The sequence below is a fragment of the Miscanthus floridulus genome, unplaced genomic scaffold, assembly GCF_019320115.1.
Source record: "Miscanthus floridulus cultivar M001 unplaced genomic scaffold, ASM1932011v1 fs_281_1_2, whole genome shotgun sequence".
NCBI classification, from domain to species: Eukaryota; Viridiplantae; Streptophyta; class Magnoliopsida; order Poales; family Poaceae; genus Miscanthus; species Miscanthus floridulus.
In genome coordinates, this window is record NW_027096515.1 from 15,416 (window position 1) to 40,000 (window position 24,585).

Genomic DNA, 24,585 nt, shown 5'->3' on the forward strand with positions numbered 1-24,585 from the left:
CTAGAAATTGGAAGTGGACTTGTCCAGACCGACATAGATGATCCTGTTAGTGGTATTGAGGAATGGTCTTGCCAAGATGATGGGTATATCTTCTTCTTCTCCCATATCCAGAACCATGAAGTCAGTAGGGGCAAACTGGTCGTGTATTCTTACCATGACATCTTTTGCTATTCCTTCCAAAAATCAGATTGATTGGTCTGCCATTTGCAATTGCATATATGTAGGAAACAAAGGTTCATCACTAAATAAATATTCATACATTACCTTGGACATTATATTGACACATGACCCAATGTCGCAGAAGGTCATGTGGAATATTCTTTGTCCAATGGTACAGTCAATCATGGGTACGCCTGGATCATCCTTCTTAGCAAGGAATGGTGAAGCGACGAGGTGGTCGTACTCTGATCTGAGTGTGTTGATCATGTTGACTGATTCTTCTAGTGACTGCCTAGCCTTGTTCTTCCTCCTTCTCCTATTGTTTTTCTTCTTGGTTACTATTGTCTCCTCGGGCTGGTACGACGTTTGTGGATGCCCAGGAGATTGCAAGATGTGGTTCTTGAAAGAAAACTTCTCCTTTTTATCCTTGATTGTGAAGTAGATCTTGACACTGTCCGCGTAGATGACGGCTTTTGTGGTGCTTAGAAAAGGTTGGCCCAAGATAATGGATGCCCTTACAACTCCACTAGTTTCCAAAACCACAAAATCTACAGGAAGATATGATTGTCCCACTCGAACAATGGCGTCTTCAAGAACTCCCTTATGGTCCCAGAGTGATGGATCTACAAGCTGCAAACACATGTTTGTGTACAACAAAGTATCTCCATTAATTTGATCATAGATTACCTTAGGCATAATGTTGACACTTGCTCCGAAGTTACAGACAGTTTCTTGGAAAATGTGAGGTCTAATGGTGATGGGGATGTTAGGTCTCCTTGGATTGCTCTTCTTTTTAGGCAAGGTATAGTCAATCCACCTTCCCATCGTTGGTTGTATACAGTAGTATGTTGCATTGTGAATATCGATAAGATGTGCAGTTTCTAGATCTTCTAGTTGCCCCAGAATCATACCTTTATCGGTCGGAGGAACAACAGTAGCCAGCAGAGCTATTTGTGATTCTATCAATTTATTAAAGCTATGCTAGTTCTTAATGACAGAGGAGAGGTTATCCATTTTATTACTCATATTTTCTAATATTTTATTGGAAGCTAATTTCCTAGATAAGCTCTCCAGAATTTTAGCTTGGCCAGAAATCAATTCTCTCATGGGTGGTTGATTAAAATTATTGAAATTATTACCTTGAGGGTTACCTTGGTAGTTTGGCCTCTGTTGTTGATTCCATCCTTGATTCCATTGAGAACAAAAGTAGTTGTTGTTGACAAAGTTCACATCGTTGTGATTTTTAGGGCAATTGCTCCCTGAATGTCCAATATTTCCACACTCTTCACATGTCATGCGGGAGTCATGAGTGTGTATGACTTCTTGCTTCTCATTGGCTTGATCTTTGAGCTTCTTCATCAGCAGGTCCATCTTAGTAGACAACATGTCTGCCTCCTTGAGTTGATGCATACCTCCACCTCTCTTGCGGGTCTGAAGACGTTCTTTATTCCAACCTTTGTTGGAGGCCATCTTCTCCACACGAGCTGTTGTAGCTGGTATGGTGAGTGACATGAATGCACCTCCAGCAGCAGCATCCATAGTATCACGGGTACTATTGGTCAACCCATGGTAGAAAGTCTACATGAGTAGCCAATTCTCCATCCCATGATGAGGACATTCTACAATGTAATCTTGAAAGCATTCCCATGCCTCAGGGACAAATTCATCTAGTTGTTGTTGAAAGCTTGAGATTCTCCCATGCAGAGCATTGGTCTTGCCTATGGGAAAGAACTTTGCTAGGAAGGCAATGGAGCAGTTATCCCATGTAGTATTTCTATCTTTGTTGGCGTAGAACGATTGCTTTGCCTTCCCCAAGAGTGAGAATGGGAAGAGACAAAGTAGTATGGCATCTTGGGTCACTCCTCTAATGGTGAAAGTGCTACAGATCTCCAGGAAGTGTTGGAGATGTGCACTCGCATCTTCATGTGCCTTTCCACAAAACTAGCTTGCTTGCACAATGTTGATGAGGGCTGGCTTGAGCTCAAATCCATTGTCTCCAACATTGACTGTTGGTACAGTTCAGATGTTGGCTGTAGTTGGAGCAGAGAATTCACGGAGAGTCTTGTTAGCCATGGCTTCAAATTCTGGTGTTAAGCTTCATCTTATCTGCTTGTCTTCCAACTCTAAAGTTGAAACTTTCTTGAGTTTAGCCTTAGTTCTCTTAAGTAATGCTTCTGGATCGTCAACGTAGTTTGCCGGAAGGTTAAAACCGGTCATACATTACCCTGCATAAGATACAAAAGTAGACAGAACAAGGGTAAGCCTATTTGAGCAGAGGTCAATGGTTATTTTCATCACATCAATACCCATAAGTATAAGCTTATCAATACTTCCTTTGCCTAGCTACCTTCCTCGGCAACAGCGCCAAAAATGCTTGCTAGTATTTATTAACGTGTCACTTGTTTTAAGTAGTCACCGTATGTTGTTGACATTCCTTAGCATCTTTTACTAAGTTGTCATCCCTAGTGTTGGTGCTAGAAATGCTGGTTGGTACTACCTAGTGCCACTTCTAGAATGACACTAAGAAGTACTTTAATATTTCATGTGACTAGAAAGAATATATATAAATATATATGAATGAAAGGAATTTGTAAGCGCACGATAATATACCATTGTAGCACTTTGTCCAAGAGTATTCTAGGTATCGTTATTTATATTTTTACCACAGGGAAGGTCTGGCAAGGACATGTATTGATAACTTATGCTATTGATGGAGAAGTAAACCATAACCAATATTCTACTCACGAATGAGCTAGTCCATTACAACCATCCTAGCCAGTTACTAAAACCATTTAGACCACTTAGGTCGGTTCTTGCAGGGTACTACAAGGAGTGCTCTACGAGTGCACGAGGACATGCTTGTGTGACGGTGCGTCCAACATCAACAATAAGTCAAGGCTAAACAACTTACAACATGTGGATACAAATTAATCCATGGTATAGCTCATGCATGCCAACATTAGTGTGCCACCTTCACTTCATTCCTATTCAGACCCCTGATTCAATGAGATGTTATAATAGTTAGCATGAGCAGAATGCCTTGCCTAGATGAAATCTTCAGTACCACTAGGTACTTGGGTTCAAGCTTCTCAGTTACCCATTGTCATTCTATATCCTGTTCCGACATCATGGTGAAGCATCTCATCAGTACAATAAAAAATCTTTCTGAAGAAGCATACCATGTTTTCCAATTTCCCTTTCACAACCTAGTTGCCTTGAGAAATCGATGACTATGATTAGTTCGGCCTCAGTGCTGCTTGGTTCTCCCACGTCATGTTGCCTCTCATGAGAGCGTGTATAGTGAGGTGACATCAACCATCTAGAAGAGGTGCCACATATGGTTTTATCTGACGTGGAATAGAAAGAAATAGGAGCACGATAAATGTACGGACCCAATGCGTTCATCTACCTAAATCGAGTGCCATCCACTTGACCAACCCGATTTAAGCAAATCAACCTCGGTGATCCTTGGGAGATGCCATCCACATCTCCACTACATCAAGACACAAGATCCCGGTTGCGTATCATACCACAATAGCCTCCACAACTCAAGATTACATCTCAACAACCGAGTACATAAATCAGTAGAAAACATATATTATAACTCTTGTTGAACTAACCATTTAATTGTACAACATAAATGAAGACATTAATTAAACTAAGTGTAGTGAGAACCAGATGACTACCTTACCATATTAAACCTATGCTACGCATTACCATCTAACTTGTAGCGGATGGTCGCCTTGCCCATGGGCTTGGACGGCTCCTGCCATTCATGCACTTTGCCGGCATCAACAAGATGACATGGCCACCAACTTCCTATAGGTATCTGCAAAGCAACTTAACAAATGCACTGTGAGTACTGTAAGTGTACTCCATAGGGCTTACCCGATATATAAACAATGGATTATGCATTTGGCAATAGCAAGGAATAAAAGCAGGTTTGCATACATAGCATTTTTTTGCATAAAGAAAATGTTATTATCAACTATATCTAAGCATAACAAGATATATATAGCTTATATGAGCATTTAAGCATAAAATGGAGCTCGATCCTCCATGAGTCCTTCAATGTCTCAACTCTGAATCTAGGAGTAAGAACAACCAAATTTGTCAGAAGAGTTAAGCATTCAACAAAACTCTGCATAGGTGTACAACTGTACCCACACGGAAGATGGGATGAACCTCCATACCCATGCTCGAGTAAGGGTTGCCTCACGTCTCCAACCTTTTACTAGTGTGCCCAAGGATGCCCATGAATGGTATGGTGAGGGCCCAAGGTAATGGCTTCCCATCTACCCTGTGACTCGAGGTACCGGGGTAATGATATCTCATCTACTCCGCATCGCCCCTCCGTGTCGAATCCATGGGAAAAGCAGTCACCACTAGCTACTTGGCTTGCCAACCCTATTCCTAGCATGTGGTCTATATGGGTGTTACTCATACTCACTATGACAAAGATATGGTCCTTAACCAGCCTAGCAAGCTACGTCATCTAAGATCTCTCCCGTCTTGCCATGACACAACTCAATGCTAGCCATCAAGTCAAATTCATCATATAACATCGATCAAGTTTAAGCTTATTGCTCAATTTAATGTTGATTAGTGGACAAGCAATCCCTATAACTCGCGAACGGTGAGAAACCCATCACCAATTCGTCTTCTACCATATCTAAGCAAACTAAGCAATGTGTTACGTTTAAAATTATAAAATAATCAATGCTTCAAGGTAATTGGAATGAATAACAAGGGTGGAGGCTCGTTTTGATAGTTTTGAATATTGCCCTTCTATGGGAGCTTCCAAAGGCATACTATTATTGTGGAATTCTTCTCTTTTTACTGCTAAAGTTCTAGAAAATCTATTTTTCACAATTGTAATTCAGTTCACCTCCACCAAAACCTGAACAAATGGACGTTGACTATAGTATATAGGCCCACATGTCAGCTGGCCAGAGCAATTTTTATTGATTGGTTTCAAAATAGACAAATTGACCTGCATAGCCTTGGGATCTTCATGGGAGATTTTAATTTCTATCAATCTTTGGTGAAAAGAAATAGAGCAGGACAAATTACCAAGACATACTACTTTTCAACAGCTCCATCAGTCACCTCGGCCTCATTGAACTTCCCCTCAAAGGTAGATCTTATACATGGAGCAACATGCAAGACAATCCTCTTCTCCAGCAGCTTGACTTTTTTTTCACAACCCCAACATGGTCTTTGCAGTATCCTAATACCACTGTCTTGCCTTTGGCAAAAACCAATTTTAGATCATTGTTAGGTTCATTGTACCTCTTAAACGTAGATCAGGGGATAAATTCTTACTTAGATGGAGAACTGTTGATGTACCTTGCCCTAAGGCAGTTGCAGCCATAGCACCGCAATGATGTGGCCGTCGGTGGCACGGCGTCGTAGTCGAACACCGTGCGGTGGAGATGCGGTCCAGTGTCCTAGTAGTGGCACTATTGAGGTGATAGTGAAGTTGATGGCAGCTTCCCGTCACTGGCAGCACCGTCTCTTGATCGGTTAGCGTTAGGGTTTCTTTATCGGAGGGTTGTGGAGGCTCAGGTCAACCTCGTGATAGAGCCCTGGCCCCCACCTCCCTTTTATGGTGCTGTGCGATGGGGGCCCACCAACCATGGAGTGGTTGGATGCCCCTAATCATGGCGTTGATCCAAGGGCCCAATTGGCCGTTGGGCCAATTGGTGGATATCAAACTAATATTCTCCCCCTTGATCTCATCTTATTCCTTAAATTTAACTTACTTTATCTTGTTCCCATTCCATCATAGATCAGTGCATAGAGCATGCCTCATCATCATGGTCTGTTGCCATTAGATTAAAATAGCTACAACACACCTCTCTGTTTTGAAACAGATACTCAACTAGGCCCTTAGTATCTAGAAATCATAGGCTTTCCCATAAACCCATGTCAATTGTGTGTTCTCTGAACGCACTGGGTGGTTAGCCTTTGGTAAGAGGATCCGCAAGTACTTACTCGGTACTTATGTGCTCAATGGTTTCAACATGATTATGGATTTTCTCCTTTACAACATATACCTTAGTGTCAATGTGTTTGGTAGCACAGTTGACTTGTTGTCTTAGGAGTTAACTTACTTTAAATGGTAATTGCTGTTGTCTACCATTATTAAATCCGGGTATAAATTCCCTTAACCTCCTTTTGCCTATTCCTTAAGCCTCATGTCAAGCTATACTATAGTATGCATCACTGATGACACCATAACTGTTTCTTTGGAGCTTTTCCACAGTAATACTCCAAAATGCGAGTGTTAGCAACTGCTGTGGATTTCACTACACATCTTGCCAAGACTTGACATTTGTACCCTCAACTATTTGAGAGTGCTTGTTCTTTCTTACTCAGCATGGGCCTTTGATACTTTGCAAAATTACAAGACATTTTCAACTCCATTCCAGTGATCTATACTGAACTGGACTTCTGCCAAAATATCCCGGATACATAAACTACGTCAGGGTAAGTTCTTACTTGTACTTGTACACTCATCAAGCTTCCAACAACTAAAGCATATGGAACCATGTTCATTTGATCGATCTCATATTGGTTCTTGGAACACTTAAAGTTCCCATAACTATTACCCTTGACTATAGAAGCAGGCGTAGGTTTAATCGCATGCATACTCTACTTCTTTAGAATCTTTTCTAAGTATGCCTTTGTGATAGTCCTAATACCCCATTTTTTTCTATCTCGGTGAATTTCGATTCCTCGAACCAATGACGCTTCACCAAGATCATTCGCATTAAAACTTGAGGACAAAACTTCTTCTCCAATGATAAATTTAGATCACTACTAATGAGTAGAATGTCATCTATTCACAGGATGTGGAAAGTGATTTTTCCATTCTTGAGCTTTGCATAAACACTGTTGTCCTTCTCATTTTCTTTAAAAAAACCCAAACTTTCTCATTGTTTCATCAACTTCAAATGCTACTATCTAGAGACTTACATTTAACCCATAAATGGATTTCTACAGGCGGCATCCCACATGTTCTTTTCTTCCATGATAAAACCTTTTGGGTTACGCCATGTAAACGTTTTCATATAAATCCCTGTTGAGGAATGTCGTCTTTACATCCATCTGATGTAACTCTAAATCGTAATGTGCCATTAACACCATTATGATTCTAAAAGAATCCTTACATAAGATTGGAGAGAAAACTCTCATTGTAATCTATTCTTCTCTTTGCTTAAAGCATATTGCCACAAGTAGTGCTTTATATCTTTCTACATTCCCTTTGGAGTCACATATTGTCTTGTAGACCCATTAACAACCTACTGTTTTGGCTCCATTAGGAACTACTTCTAAGTCCCAAACATCGTTGGTATTCATCGAATTCATTTCAACTTTCATAGCTTCTTGGCATTTAAATGAGTGAACGCTTCTCATGGCTTCTTCAAATGAGGTTGGATCACCCTTTATTTGAATTTCTTTACTAACATAGACTTCATAGTCATCAGAAAACTAGTTTACTAATTCTTTGAGACCTTCTGGGGCCTCATCTATTGGCACTTTCATATGGGGCTGTTGTTGCTCTTCATTGCCAAGAGGCTATTGATTCTACAGGCTCCTGTATGACAAGACCCTTGTTTACATTATTCATCTTCTTCGAAAAGCTAACAATAGGTGTTGTATAAGTCATACAACATCAACAGATATTAAGAAACTTGTTGCTCATGAGTCACTGGAGTATTAAGAAACTTGTTGCTCCTGAGTCATTAGAGTAGGCACACAATCCCTCTTCTCTTCAAGTCTTAGGTCTCTACATACCTCTACATACCATGCTCCCCCAGATCTTCCCATCTTTTCTAAAGATAGTGTATCTTCAAATATCTTATTTTGGGTTTAATCCGTTCAACTCTCATATGGCACTTTAAGCACCACCTTAACATCTTTGACGCTGATTACGCTATCTTCCTGTTGGAACTTTAAAAGGTTCAGGAATTTAGCTATTTCTCTGCTTAGGGGTATCATTATTATGACCGTTGTACTCCTCCGATGGTCGCATACCTCTTAATTAATCTTTATCTCACTCTTAATGAAGAGTATCTTTCTTGATTAAACTTGATATTCTCCCCTCGAAATATGGCATGAACTTTACTGCCATAATTTCAATAACTCAGAAAGCCTGTAAATGAGGAGACACTTATAACTTACTTCATTCACATGATTGTGTCATGTAAACAAAGTTATTTCTTGATCCGTTTAGGAGTACATTTTCCTTAATTCAATTTAAGAACTCAATGAGGTCTTTCATTAGCAGTACTTTTGCAAGTCACGCTTGCATCTTTTTCTTATCCTTTGGTTAGTATTGACATTAATGATGCATTTCTATTGTGCCAAGGTCAATACTAGGACAACATAAGAGCTACCCAAACTTCTCTCGCTATGCGAGATACGAAACATGTGAATCATCACAAAACTTCTCCTACCATGCAGTATTGACTAGCATAAGTACTATGCCAAAACTTCTCCCCTTGCGGGATACATTATACGAAAACTTAGTCATGACGACTAAAACATTCACTTATACTTCATTTTCTAATTAAATCTTCCCGTTGGTTCCAATTTAATCAAAAAATTAGTAAACTAACAAAAAAACTATCCTAAACTGGCTTGACTCAAGCCTTTTCATTGACATACCCCAGCATTGCAGCCTATTGGCATGCAACCGAGTGATATAATCGAATTAAAACATACAAGGTGCTTCTGCATCAATTCTACATCACCGTTGGTCAGAAAATAGAATTAATGCATAGAACTCATAAATCAACTTGAAATACATACAACTACTCTTAAAAATTAAATTCTTCTGTTGGTTTGAATTTAATTAGAAGATAATCAACTTCATTGCAGCGAAAACTAAACGAAATACATTCTTTTAGTTTAGGAGCATTTCTTGGTCCTTATCTACTCTCTGAAAATTCACCATGTTGGTGTAAAATTTACCTAGAGATTTAAACTTTATAACTTAAATTCGTTATAATATTATCATCATCAACGTTGGTCAGAAAATGACAATACCATAATCTTACATAAACAAAAATAGACTACTCCTCTAATTAAATTTTCCCATTGATTCCAATTTAATAGAGGATCAACATAATCATAATTTACTAAATATAACTGCTCTTTAAATTAAATTCTCTCGTTGGTTTAAATTTAATTAGAAGATAATCAGCATTAAACTTTGCAGCGGAAACTTAAAGATAATTTGTGAATTTTACTCACATGAAAATCCATATTTCTTCTATTTTCTTTGAGCCATTTTTCATTTTCTAGAAATGACCATTTACTGGAAAACAAAAAAGAAAAGAACTGGGCTAAATCTTGACTGGTTCTTGGCCCAAAACAGCAAAAGCCGCCCCGCCCAGCTCCCTTGCACGTGCGCTGCCCACACCCAGGCTGCAACCTAGGCCTGGGGCGGCAAAGCCGCATGGCCACGCGCACCCACCTGTGCCGGCCTCCGGTCCGTTGATTTTACGCCGTTTGATGGAGATCAATGGCTGAGCGCGCATTTCGGATGGACAAAAGCCCGCCGTAGCCGGTGCCCCCAAAACCCTAATTCCATTTCGCTCTTCCCTTTCTCTTTCCCTCCCGTCTCTCTCGCACAACCGACGAGCAGGTGAAACGGTGATGCCGCCCAAACTTAGCCGCACCGCTGAGGGGCTGCTCGCCAGAGCGTGCTGTGCCAATGCTGCGCATGGCCTCATCGAGGCGCCTCACGGTGGCATGTGGAGGTGAGCCCAGAGCCCCGACGCGAGCCCAAAGGCCGGCCGATCTATCCCGGAGCCGAGAGAGAGAGAGATGGCGCCGTCGCCGGTCCCCTCATCGGCGCGCGTGCTCCCCAGCGGGTGAGCGCTCCGCCATCAAGCAACCTGGCCCTGGCTTCCTAGCACAAAGCTCGTGTAGGCCCGATAAGCTTGGCTCGGAGTACTTCTCGTGCGCCGATGAGGCGGCAACACGATGGAGCATCGAGGTAGGCCTCTTCCCCTCTTCCCCTTTCCCTCTTCTGTCTTTGGATCTTGCTGTGTTCTTCTCAGTTCTTTGCCGATTGGGGATTAGGGTTAGGGTTAGGGTTAGGTTTAGCTATTCATCTCCCCCAATGGAATTAAGGTTCGGGTTGATGCTTATGGTTTGAGTTAGGGTTCAAACCCTCTGTCTCTTTGTTTCTTCCCCCGATTAGGGTTAGGGTTTCAATCCGAACCGGATCGAACCCTCTGCTTCTCTTCGTTTTCTTTTCAATTCTCTACCCCATACTAGATCTACACACTAGCAACCCAGCTTTGATACCATTGTTAGGCATTTCTTAACCTCTAGGTGTAGATCTAGCGGGTATGAATAGCTCGTTTGTGTACCTTGGTAGCTAGTGTGCTCATGGCCGGAGCCACGATGGCCGCATTGTGTTGGAGTAGTGGTAGCTGTGACACGCTCGCTAGGCCGTCGTAGGTCGGTAGTGGACTGTTGGAGGCGCGGTGCAGTCACTACAAAGGAGACGGTGAAGTCGGTGGGGCTTCCCATCGCTGGCAGCACCCTTCTCTTTAGATCGGATAGGGTTAGAACCTAGGTGGGGCGTCTGGCGGCTCAGAGGAACCTCGTAGATAGAGCCCCAGCCCCCACTTCCCTTTATGGTGATGTGCGACGGGGGCCCATCAACCATGGAGCGGTTGGGCGCCCCCAATTAGGGCGCTGATCCAAGGGCTCAATTGGCCGTTGGGCCAATTGGTGGAGATCAAACTAACAATCATACCCCATGTCAAGTCCAGATCAACACTTCAATCCCCAAAGCACACCTTTTTTCACTTCAAGAATTATTGGACTCTAATTCCTAGTTTCCAAGAAGTTGTTTTGATAGCTTGGTTGCAACCTTGTATAGCCACCAGTGCTGCTTAGCTTATTTATGCGATATTCAAAAAGCTTAGAGCTAAACTCAAGTTATGGGACAAGTCCAAATCAAAGCTATCATTGCTTATTGAGAACTGCAATATCATCATTGCTTTTAAGGATAACCGTGAGGAGGTTAGAACACTATACATTCTAGAAAGAAATTTTAGAAATATCATCACTCAAACTGCTCAGGCTACAACAAATCTATTGGAGACAAAGGTACACTGAAAAGCTGGTGAAGTTTGGAGATGAGAATACTAGTTTTTCCATGCCAGGGCAACTTAGAGACACATGACAAATTACATTGCTCAAATCTACACAGAAGATGATAGGATAGTCTCTGACCATGCTGCAAAGGCAACATTATTCTGGCAGGAATTCAAAGGGAGAATGGAAGTCACTCAAAGCCCACAAATTGTATTCATAATCTGAGTGCTCTGATTTATTAGCCTCAGGATTTGGTTCCTCTGTGAAGGGGGACCGTCACATCTAAGAGTGGGGGGGGGGGGTGAATTAGGCAACTTAAAAAACTAACTCTAAACAATGGCCTCTTTTTCTAAGCCTAGCAAAACCCATACAAAAGATAAACTATCTAAATGTGCAACTACGGTTTTGCTAGTGTGTTGCTATCTCTACCGTAAAAGGAGTAATATAAACAATGTAAATGCGGAAGCTAAAGAGCAAGGTAGAGATATGCAAACTCCCGTCGACGACTCCAGTATTTTTACTGAGGTATCGAGAAGCGCGCAAGCTTCCCCCTAGTCCTCGATGGAGCCCCTCACAAGGAATCCCTTTCAAGGGCCAAGCTCCCGATCGGGTAACTCCGTGGATAGCCTCGGGCCTTCCCCATGCGCAAGTGGATCTCCGACGTGCCTTCCAGCAAGCCTCTCCCGGATGCTTCCCGCTATCTTCACTATCAAGCTTCCGACTGAAATGCCACGGGCCTTGTTCCCTCCGGTACACGGTGGCGGCCACACCACAAACGCGGTTGGTGTGATCTCGCAAGACTACAAGTCCCTCCGATGTACAACAATGGCGCTCACAAGCACCAAGTGGTAAGAGGTATGCAAACCTCACTAAACACTAGGCCTAAATCTAGAGCAAGCGCATAAGCGGTGGTCTAATCAACCTAAGCACTTCGTAAAAGCACCTACGCTAATCACCTAATAAAACACTAAGCACTATGCAAGTGGAGATCACTAAAATGGTGTATCAACACCCTTGGTATGTTTCCTCAGCTCCACACATGTCAAAAGGCCGGTTGGGGGTTGTATTTATAAGCCCCACTGAGAAAGTAACCGTTGGGGACGAAATCTCACTTTTCTGCTACTGACCAGACGCTGGAGTCGTCCTAATCGGACGTGTTCAGTCGTCCCGACCGTTGGAGCCACGAACAACTGATCAGACGCTGCCAGCGCCCGATCACTTCCCACCGAACGCGTCCGGTCGCAATTTCGCCGCTTTGGAACCTCTCTGTACTCGATCGGACGCTGCTGTCCTTCGTCCGGTCAATTTGCCGCCAGCGTCTGGTCAATGCTGAGTGTGTTGCCGGGCTGATGAACAGTGCCATCGGTGCATCCGGTCGATTTACTTTTTCAGCATCCGGTCACTGCTGCTGATGCCGAGCCACTGATTGGAGCGTCCGGTCACTTTTCTCCAGCGTCCGGTCACTTCTGTGAGCTCGTTTATTTGTGATCTTGCGTACGGCTTGGTTCCTATCTTCGTGCTTGGACTTTGCTTGATATCTTGGGTCTTCTCTTGTGCTCCTAAGGTCTTGCTTGTGGTGTTGATCCTCGGATCATCACGTCGCCTTCGTCCAAGTCACGTCTTACACCCTATTGAACTACAAAACAATCACTTGCAAATTCATTAGTCCAATTTGGTTGTGTTGATCATCAAACACCGAAATCCAAAGTAAATGGGCCTAGGGTCCATTTTCCTTACACTCTGATATTGCCTTTTGGAGAGCAGGAATTGAAAAATATCATTAAAGAATTACCAATGGACAAAGCCCTAGGACCTGATGGTTTTAGTGGTCTTTTTATCAAAAAAAAATACTTGCCTACTATAAATCAAGATTTCATAAATTTAAGTCAGAGCTTCTATCATCACAATGCCAACCTCAAATGCATTAATAATTCTTATATCACTTTAGTCCCCAAGAAGCAGAATCCTGAGAAAGTTAGTGATTTCAGGCCAATATCCCTGCTCAACTCAGCCATGAAAATTTTGACCAAGAAACTTGCCAACAAGCTGCAAAAAGTGATTCTCAGAGTTATACACAGAAATCAATATGGATTTCTACAGGGTAGATCTATACATGACTTCTTAACATGGGCCTGTGAGTATCTTCATCAGTGTCACCATTCCAAAAGGGAAATTATTCACCTAAAGTTGGACTTTGCTAAAGCTTTTGACACAGTTGAGCATGAAGCCATCTTGCAAATCTTGGTAGCCATGGGTTTCCTAGGAAAATGGAATCTTTGGATCAAGGACATCCTCTCCATAGGGACATCATCAGTCCTTCTAAATGGTGTCCCAGGCAAGGATTTTGAATCCAATAGAGGAGTGAGGGAGGGTGATCCTCTATCTCCTCTCCCTTTTGTCCTGGCAGTAGATCATCTGCAGAGTATCATAAATAAGTCTTATCAGATGGGTTTGCTTGGTCTGCCAATTCGTAGAAGAGATGTACAAAATTTCCCAATTATTCAATATGCAGATGACACCCTTCTCTTCTTGCTAGCAGATGCTAGACAATTATTCTGTTTCAAGTCTCTTTTAATCTCTTTTGCTGCAGCAACAGGCCTATCAGTCAATTATAATAAGTCATGCCTAATCCCTCTCAATGTGCCGGTAGACAAAATTCCTCACCTCACTGGTGCCTTAGGATGCTCCCTAGGGGAACTTCCTTTCAGTTACCTGGGTCCGCCTTTGGGCACCACAAAGCCTTTGATCAAGAACTTTGCAGCATTGATATGTAGAGTAGCAAGAAGGATATCAGCAAGCTCTACTTTCCTAAATTATGCAGGGGACTTCAGCTAGTTATTTCAGTCTTTTCCTCTCTTCCCACTTATTACATGTGTACATTGAAGCTGCTGAAAACAGAGATCAAGGTCATTGACAAATATAGAAAGGATTGTCTTTGGAGAGGCATTGACATCAATAAAAAGGGGTATAACTTGGCATCCTGGACTATGGTGACAGTGCCCAAGGATAAGGGAGGACTAGGAGTAAAAAATCTTTACCTTCAGAATGATGCTCTCCTAGGGAAATAATTGGCAAAAATTTTATAACATAAGTCGATGTGCCTTGGGTGCATTTGATCTGGTCAAGTTATTACACATGCAAAGTTCCTCACCTTGCTTCACCAAGGGGATCCTTCTGGTGGAAGGATTTGCTCAGTTTAAACAAAACTTTCAGAGGAGTTGCTACATGTACTGCAGGAGTTGGGAATACTGTCAGTCTGTGGGAGGACAATTTCATGGATCAAACTCTTGCTATTAAGTTTCTAGTGCTATTGACCTATGCTAGACAGACCAATTTATCGCTGCAAAAGGGTTGTCAGACAGCAAACTTTCTGGATCTCTTTAGCCTCCCACTCAGTGGTGCGGTATATGAGTATGTAGTCTTCAGCCAGCTCTTGAATGACCAAGATAACATCTCCGACCAAAAGGATACATGGACCTTCATTTGGGGTGCCCTATATTCTTCAGGAAAGTTTTATAAGCACCACTTCAGAGTACTCACCCCTCCGAAGCCATTGAAATGGATTTCGAAATCCAAACTATGCCTAAAATCCAGTTTTTCACCTAGCTGCTGCTTAATGATAGACTGAACACACAGAATATGCTGAGAAGAAGGCATAAACACCTGGATGGCAGCTACAACTATGCTTTCTGTTTGTACAATTTGGTGGAGACAGTAATCATTTATGTTTTGAATGTTCAACAAGTATTTCTTGTTGGTTCTGTCTTGGATTTGTTTAGAATGTACAAGGTATCATTTTTCAGATGATCGAACAACAAAAGGAAGCTCTGCAGCTACCCTTCTTCATGGAAGTCTTCACGATAGTGGCGTGGTGCATATGGAATTAATTAGAGAAACACCTGGATTTTCAATAGAAAGCCCCTTCTTTGGCTTCTTTGAAGGCTTCCTTCTCAAGTGAAGTTAAACTTCATTTGCCTCAAATCAATCCTGCTTTTCACTTGTCTGTAATGAATTGGCTAAATTATCTATAGTCTGGTCTCCCTGCGTCTTTGGTTTCTTGTATAGTGACCCTGCTTAGTTAGCTCTTGGCTAACTGCTTTGTAAGTGTCTCTGTACCCCCCCTTTTGTTTTAATATATTTTGTGCTATGCCGGGGAGCTTTTGCTCCATAGTTTCTTTAAAAAAAACTAGGGTGGTGGCTCAACTAGGTGCTCATGGGATCTAGTCATATTGTAACATAGAGATGCATATACATACACATAGTCAATTATGCAATTGTAAAAAGAGACAAGATGCTTATTAGGTGTGTTTCTAGTGGATGAGCAATGTTCCAATAGCTTGGACCATTGCTTGACGTCTCTCCAATACCGCATACCTGAATGTATACACATGTATGAGGTGTCATTATCATGTATGCAAGATATTATGTAAAAGAGAGAACATAGAAGACATAGTATAAGATGAGAAGGGTTCAGTGTGTGGCTCAACCCTCCTATGTGAGCGAGATGTAACAAGTAAATATGATGAAATTTAATTTAATTCCACGGATGGTCTGTGGTGACATCGGATGATTCATGAGTGCATTCCCGAAGCTGGCAAGTTTATTCTGGGCTTTGGGTGATTTGACGAAACGTATCGGAGAATTGCCTGATGATCCGTGCTGACGACGGAACATTACTCAGAAAGATCTGTGGGTCCAATGACTTAGCCATTTGGTGGTTTGTGCTTGAGAACGATCTGTGGAATTGATGGATGATTATTGGGTTAGGGGGTGCTTTCGAGTTGTCTAAAAGTGAATATTTAATTATAGTCGGACGATCCATGGATTGCATGGATGATCCATGGGAACACTACCCATGGAGACTAAGTGTTGGCTATGATTTTGTGATGTGTTTGCTCTAGCGGACAATCCCTGGTGATGATGGATGATCCATCAGAACGTTGACAGAACCTATGTGCTTCATTGTTCATAGTGTAAGAAAAAGAATAAGAATAAGAAGAAGAAGAAGAAGAAGAAGAAGAAGAAGAAGAAGAAGAAGAAGAAGAAGAAGAAGAAGAAGAATGTCAAGCACTTGGGATTATTGTGGACTGCTCCCACTTGGTCTTTGAGTTCTCATTTGGGTTCCCCTCCTTTGAATCCTCCTCTTGCTAGGGGGAGAGGGCTCCTCCATCTTCAATCCCAAGCAAGAAGCAGTGCTATCTCTTCTCGGCATATTATTGGTCATATTGGTCATCTCCTTGTTGTTGATCTCCTCCACTCCTTCCTCCTCCCTTGTTCCTCCTTGCTCTTGGTGTGGTAGAGAGAGAGAGGGTGAACTAGAGTGAGAGAGAGTGTGTGGTGGAAGCTTTGCATGTGTATGAGATTGTGTTATTGTGTCCCTAGGGTGCTTAGGAGTACATCTAATTAAAGTCATATACTCACTGTGCAAAAAGTGGAAGATTCCTAGTGTTGGGCTACTATGTGAGATATAAAAGATATGATCACACAAATATTTTCTAGGTAGTACATGCTCAAAGAAGGCTAACAAAACTAGTCTCATGATTTTTGAAGACCTAGAGAAGGAGTTATATATATTTCACAGACAATAATATATCCATTTTTTGTTAGAAAATAAAATATATTTTTGGTGCCAAAATCATGTTTATATAATAAATAATATTCTAAGTAACGCAACAAAACTTGTTTGAGAGTTTTTGGAGTTAAAATGCATCGTCTATGAATTTTACAAGATCATGGGCTGCTGCTGTGCGCTGGCAGAATGTTCCGGTGAATTGCTGGACGATCCGCTGGGATGAATGGGTGTGCAAGGAGCGTCTCGATGTGATGAATGCCTGTTCAGGTGGAGGATGCGCGAAAACGACGGACGGTCCACGAACACGACGAATAGCACGAGTGCAAAAAATGTTGGGAGTGATTCCAGAGGCATCCAGATTCTGAACTGAGTGTAGTTTGCTTCTATGGTCTTCTAGTGATGTAGGGAACTCATTCTAAGTGTTGGATTCACCGTGCATCAAGTGTGGGGAGCTTGACCTCATTCATGGTGGTGGTGGCCATGGATGGAGCAAGAGCTCAATGGGTGGGGTGGGGGGAGTGAGGGAGAGGGGTTGGGGCTTGCTGACCATGCCTTGGGGATGCTCCATCTATAGCAGTTTGGTCGGAGATGCCTTGTAGAGGTATTAACCTTGTGGGCCTCCATGAGAGCTTGGGGAAGAAGATAAAGCTTGGGGCTCTCCTCCTCCAACTCTGGCGAGGTGGTGGCGTGGTGCAGATTGCCGGTGACGTCCTGCAGCAAGAGGTGGGCGCCATCCTCCTCCTCCTCTGCTTCTTCTCCTTCTTCCTCCTCGTCTCTGTTCTTTTCCGGGTTCTTGTGCGTGTGTGAGGGTGAGTGAGAGAGAGGTGTGGAGGGCTGATGGATGTGGTGTGGGTGTTGGGCGGGTGGTTCCCAAGGGGTGAGGGGGTGACAGCACAACAACTGCATGTTATAGGTGGTCATGTGCTTTGGTGGATCGTACGTTAGAGCGTCGGACCGTCCGCGCAAGCATGTGCAAGTGAAAAATGTGCAAGTTTTTGAAAATAGAAATTTTAAGTGCAGATTACACTCAGGATGCTTGTGAAAAAAGTTGGAACGATTGGGTCATGACAATATATAAAGATATCGTCTAGCAATTAACAGACGGTTTGACATGCAGCATGAGAGAAATCTCTTATACACAACTATTTTTTTCATTATATATGTATCATCTATTATATATGATCACCTATCATTCATTATTGGATGCTATTTATATTGCTCTAGATAATTTATGCAGTGCCTTACATGTTATATTGCCTATGATGGATATGAAAACCTCTTACAAACTTTTAATCACTGTACATGCCCATGAAGTCGTACAATCCCTCCCCTTCGATAGGAAAGCAGTTTCTATGGTTTAGAAAACGTGACTTACTAGCTTGGTTATAGTACTCCCTCCATTCCAAGTTATAAGACATTTTGTTTTTTCTAGATACATAATTTTTGTTACACACTTATATATAAACTCTAGATGCATAAATAAAACAATGTATCTAGGAATAGAGGGAATAATACCTTAGGATGGAGCCTCTCGATCCAAATGATGAAGATTCTGGAGTAATAAGTGGCTATTGTCTTATTGACAATTGGGCTCTAGTGCTGTGGCCCGCAGGTCAGTGACCAAGTCAGCCCTTGCTGTTACGTCAAAGCTCTCCTAATTTTCTTTGAGCAAAGTCAAAGTTCCCCCCATGAGTGGCTGCACTTCTAAGCCCACTATACAAGATAATGAAACAAGCTTTATGGCCAGCCCAAGCCCATCCAAACAGGCCTTTTGGCCATCGTCAATTGAAGCGTCAGAATTCACAGGCCTTAGTTCATTGTTCCTATTCTGCCTCTGAATTATGATTGTAAAAACTCATTCATTGGTAAATCTGATTTAATTGAATCGTCAATTCTTATGATCTAGTTGGTCCTCGTAGAGCTAAATTCAAGTTCATAGAGATGTAAGTCTTTTATGTTGGCAGATATATGCTTCTTGTTTTCTTCTCCAATATGTTTGAAGCTAATTAGAATTCCCTGTGTTTCAAATTATTGTTCACAATAGTTTTGTTTTAAGCCAAGGTTTTCTAACGTTGGTCAATTTTACATTATCATCAACATCTATAATATCACATTAGTTTCATTAAATTCTCCATGAAATATACATTGAATGTTTATTTATTTATTTGTTGTATGTGTTATATTAAACTATTTCTCTATAAATGTTATTAAAGTTGGAGAAGTTTAACTTAGAACAAAACTAAAGTAAACTATAATTTCAAACTGAGGGAATAGATAACTTTCTTTATAAAAACATATTGATTTGCTTATTATCTATGCTTTTGCCAAGTCAGTATAGGAGTGTGTGTGAGATTGCTGTTGGCATGGTCGAAAATTCCCTTGCCCCAGCAAAACACCCACATCCTCACCCTTGTTTTCCTTCAACGCGCTACGACAACTGACCGACCACAGTCGGTTCGTACCCCCCCCCCCCCCCCCCCCCCCCCAAATCGCCACCGGATTTCGGCCTCGATTGTAAGCGGTCGACGGTGATAGTCTAGATCATCACCGTCGGTTCACAACCGACCGTGATGGACCCTCAACACCGTTGCACGTCAGTCATACGATGGGTGCTGCTGATATTGACCGATCGACGAAAATTAAATTTGATCTCGCCAAGCCAGTGAGAATATTTGCTGGACGACCGACGACCCAGCTGCTGCATGCATGCATGGTTAAGTCCAGTCTTTGTTGTTGTTTAATGCGTGGTTAGTAGATATATAGGAAGTTGACGTTGGCTTACTTCAAGTCTGCGCACGCACTGCGTCGTCTCACCGACGACGTTGGGTAGGGAACCAGCGGCGGTGAGAAAGGGTTTGGCTGGCTGGTCTATAGCAGACTACTGGAAGTCGAACAAGATACTGACTGACCTCCCCCCGGTAGTTGCTGTTGCTAGTCAGCTTTGGACCCTCTCATAGTCTCATCCATGCGTATGCGTGTACCACGATTGGTTGCACAAAACGCACCTGATGATAAGTTCTAGTCTTTTTTAGAAATATATTGAAGAGAACTTCCTGCCTCTGTGCATGTATCGGTACACTACGAGTTTTCATAGTTTTTTCAGTGGCATTACTGATGAATCAAGAGAACAAGAAATGTACAGAAGTTATATGTGCATGACATAGTCTACATTTACATTTTTATCCATGAGAGGCGAACAACTCCAACGCAATGCTCTCTAATTTTCTGCTCGCTAAACGAAAAGATTCCTTGTTTTATCATCATGCTACACAGCTGTGGTGCCCAAAACCACAGCCATCTCTGAAATAGGCTACATAAAAGATGTATATTTGCAATTTTCAAAGATTAGATCATTAAGACATCTCCAAATTACCAACATAATGCAGCAACCCCAACCAGAATATATTTCTTATCTTTTAGATCAAAATTGGATAACCAACTCCGATCCATGACATGTGGGATATAGAGCTGGCAGGGGTTATCCTAGTAGCTATATACACAGTCCACCAAATTGCATTGGCATGATGGCAAATAAAGAAGAGATGTTTAGTGGCGCAACACTTTTTTATATCAAAGGCTCAGCCGGACTTTATTAGAAAGATTAAGTTTGAACCCCGATCCTGCACTGGGGTTACCAGTTTACAAGCAAGCACCATACTCCAACCAGAACAGCAAAAAACACATCCCAACTTATTTTTCATAATAGACTTATTTAGAGATACAAATGTTACTAATTAATAGATTCTAGAAATCTAATCAAATTTAAGAAATTTGAGCAACATATATAAACGCATAATGACACTAAATATGGGACCGAGGGAATACATGTCTACTCAGAAGCAAAATTTGTTCTCTGTTTTCTAACCACACGTGACGACTGAAGCCTGAAGGAAATGCATGCAATCGACAAGCACTAGAGGTCATGGTAATCCTAGATCGTGCAGCTACGTACCTACGTCCGTCATACCATGGGTACGGTGCTGCTGATATTGACCAACGAAAATATGATCTCCAGCCAGTGAGAATATATTTGCTGAACCGACGACCCTGCATGCATTTGTGGTCTCGATCAGTCCTTGTTGGTTAATGGTATGAGTAGTGACACTAGTAGAGAACAGACCTTTGATCCTCGGCCAAAATGGGCTCTAGTCCCGGAATTTTTTGCCCCCGGGACTAGAAATACCTTTAGTCCCAGTTGAAGGCTCCAACCGGGACTAAAGTTCCCTGCCCAACGGCTACTGCGCCAGACAGAGGTGGCAGGGACCTTTAGTCCCGGTTGGAGCCACCAACCGGGACTAAAGGTATACTTTTACTCCCGGTTGGTGGATCCAACCGGGAGTAAAAGTCTACTCCCGGGCCGTGGCTACGCCCGGGGTTGGAAAGTTACCTTTAGTCCCGGTTGGATCCACCAACCGGGACTAAATGTTCTCCCTTTATATATCGGCCGTCTCCTTCTTCCTCCCGAGCCCGAACTCAGCACATTTTGAAGCTCACTGCACTAGTGTTCTTGCTTCCTCCCTCCCTCCATTGTTCCTCCATCCATTCTTCGATTCCTCCGTCGATTTCTTCGATTCCTCCGTCGATTCTTCAGTTGTAAAGGTTACCAATCTCATACTCTCATTTTTCACCATTTTCTTATGCCATTTTGTTCACTATATATATTTATGGTTCTTTATTGTGGTTTTTTTCATTCGTAAGCAATTTGAGCTCAAAATCACTTCAAGCTTGCATATTTACATGAAAGAAGGTTAAAGTATATATAAATATAAACTTAGAAAATAGTTAGAAAATTATAGCAAATCCGTACTAGTTGAACTCGCGGACCGTGTTCAGCTCGGCGAGCATGTTCTCTGCCGAGCGGTAACGGACGTCAAGGAGGAGCTTTGATTCTACGAGGGAGAGCGACAACGGTCGTGGAAGACCGTGTTTCCTTTCTCGTAGAATCGGAGCTCTTCCTTGACCAAGTACGGTGCCGTCCAGTGGAGAAATGCTCGCCGAGATGATCACGTAAGCAAGGTCAACTAGTACAGATGGTTATTTATTCACATGTCCCGATATCGTCGTAGTAGTCTATCAATCACCGTACCTAAACGTAGTATATATAAATATAAACTTAGAAAATAGTTAGAAAATTATAGACAATCCGTATTAGTTGAACTTGCGGACCGTGTTCATCTCGGCGATCATATTCTCTACCGAGCGGTAACGGATATCAAGGAGGAGCTTTGATTCTACGAGGGAGAGCGACAACGGTCGTGGAAGACCGTGTTCCCTTCCTCGTAGAATCGGAGCTCTTCCTTGACCAAGTACGGTGCCGTCCGGTGGAGAAATGCTCGCCGAGATAATCACGTAAGCAAGGTCAACTAGTACGGATGGTTATTTATTAAAACATGTTTTTGAGCTATAATGTATTAAAAATGAGTATAGAGATCTAGATAATTTTATAGTTTCTTAATTTTATTTGTTTATAAAAGGAGAAATTTATAGTGTATTAAAAAATGAGTATAGAGAGTAGATGGCAACTGCTTCCGGGTCCTCGGCCTCTCATGGGTTTCCAAAGCGACTTAGGCCGGGCCTCCCTCTCATTCCATGCGGCAAGTGTCGTGATGAGACGAAGATTGTGATGGAGTACCGAGTGAAGAAGGAGGGTCCCAACAAGGATCGTATCTTCTACAAGTGTCCGGATCGCAATGTGAGTTATTTTATCGTATTTAATGATTATGGTTAGTTTATACCTATTTTCATGATGGTTGTGATTAAAGTTCTAATTTTTTGTTTTAATTTCATTGGGATGGCAGTGGACGATGTTCAGGCTTCTACTGGGAGGAAGAGTATGTTGAACTCGTGCAAAAATATCTTCCACAACAGGCAGATACGGCGGCTAATGAGGCAGTGATCCAGCCGAAGAAGCCCAAAGATGTTGCACAATCGGGGGATCTGTCTGTTTTAGTTGAGATTGGTCGCGAAATCCTTGTGCTCCTGAAATGTATTTTAGCTTTAGTTCTTTTAGTGGTAGTTGGGATTGTCTACATTGTAGCGATGCTTTCATAAATTTGTATCTTTTGTGGTGGCACGCATGTTGTATAAATAATTAATTATGATCTAGGTTTTAATATGATATTTATGTCATGTAATGCAGATGAGCCATCATTGGATGTATAATGTTGATCGCCGCTCCCAAGAGTTCATTGACGGCGTACATTCTTTGTTACGTGCGGCCGAGGCAAACAAACGCGACAGTTTCATGTGCTGCCCATGTGCCATATGTAAGAATACGGTGGAATATCCTTGCTCAAGGACTCTTCATTCACACTTGTTCAAGTCGGGTTTCATGCCAAACTATATTTGTTGGACAAAGCACGGAGAAACCGGTGTTGTAATGGAAGAAGGTGAAGAAGAACAATGGGACGACAATGATATTATTCCCGATGGTGTGTGCTTCAATGATACTGCAATGGGAGAAGCTGAAGAAGAGGTAGCCGCAGAAGATGAGCCGGCTGATGATCTTTCTCAGGTCATTCGTGACGCACAAAGAGAATGTGAAAGTGAAAAAGGAGAAGATCAAGTTCGAGCGGATGCTAGAAGATCACAAGAAATTGTTGTACCCAACTTGTGATGCAGGGCAGAAAAAGTTGGGAACCACACTAGAATTGCTGCAATAGAAGGCAAAGAATAGTGTATCTGACAAGGGATTTGGAGAGTTACTAAAAATCCAAAAGAAGATGCTTCCGAAGTACAATGAATTGCCCGCCACTACCTACGAAGCAAAACAAGTTGTCTGTCCTATGAGGCTAGAAATGGAGAAGATACATGCATGTCCTAATGACTGCATCCTGTACCGTGGAAAAGAGTACGAGAAATTGGATGCATGCCCGGTATGCCATGCGTCGCGGTATAAGATCAGGCGAGATGACCCTGGTGATGTTGAGGGCAAACGTCCGCGTAAGAAAATCCCTGCCAAGGTTATGTGGTATGCTCCTATAATACCACGCTTGAAACGTCTGTTCAGAAACAAAGAACATGCAAAATTGTTGTGATGGCACAAAGAAGACCGTAAGGTAGACAATATGTTGAGACACCCTGCTGATGGGTCCCAGTGGAGAGCAATCGATAGAGAATTCCCGGAGTTTGCAAATGACGCAAGAAACTTAAGGTTTGCTTTAAGTACAGATGGTATTAATCCTTTTGGAGAGCAGAACAGTAGTCATAGCACTTGGCCTGTTACTCTAAGTATCTACAACATTCCTCCTTGGTTATGCATGAAGCGGAAGTTCATTATGATGCCTGTGCTCATCCAAGGCCCGAAGCAACCTGGCAATGACATCGATGTGTACCTGAGACCACTTATTGACGAACTTCTCATTTTGTGGAATAAAGAAGGTGTACGTGTGTGGGATGAGTACAAACAGGAACACTTTGATCTGCGAGCATTGTTGTTCGTAACAATCAATGATTGGCCTGCTCTAAGTAATCTTTCAGGACAGTCAAACAAGGGATATAATGCATGCACACACTGCTTCGGTGATATTAGAGGTGTATTCTTGAAAAAATGTCGAAAGGTCGTGTACCTTGGCCATCGTCGATTTCTTCCTGCAAATCACCCCGTAAGAAAGAAAGGCAAGCATTTTAAAGGGAAGGCAGACCACCTGACCAAGCCTCGCAACCGAACCGGTGAGGATGTACTCGATATGGTCAATGATGTGAAAGTCATCTTTGGAAAAGGACAT

General features: G+C 42.2%; 1 non-coding gene across 1 annotated transcript; it reads left to right on the top strand.

The window, feature by feature from the left end:
- Positions 1–1,759: 1,759 nt before the first annotated feature.
- LOC136531129 (small nucleolar RNA R71) lies at positions 1,760–1,868 on the top strand. Its single transcript, XR_010777964.1, has one exon. It is a non-coding gene; the product is annotated as a small nucleolar RNA R71 (small nucleolar RNA).
- Positions 1,869–24,585: the final 22,717 nt, after the last annotated feature.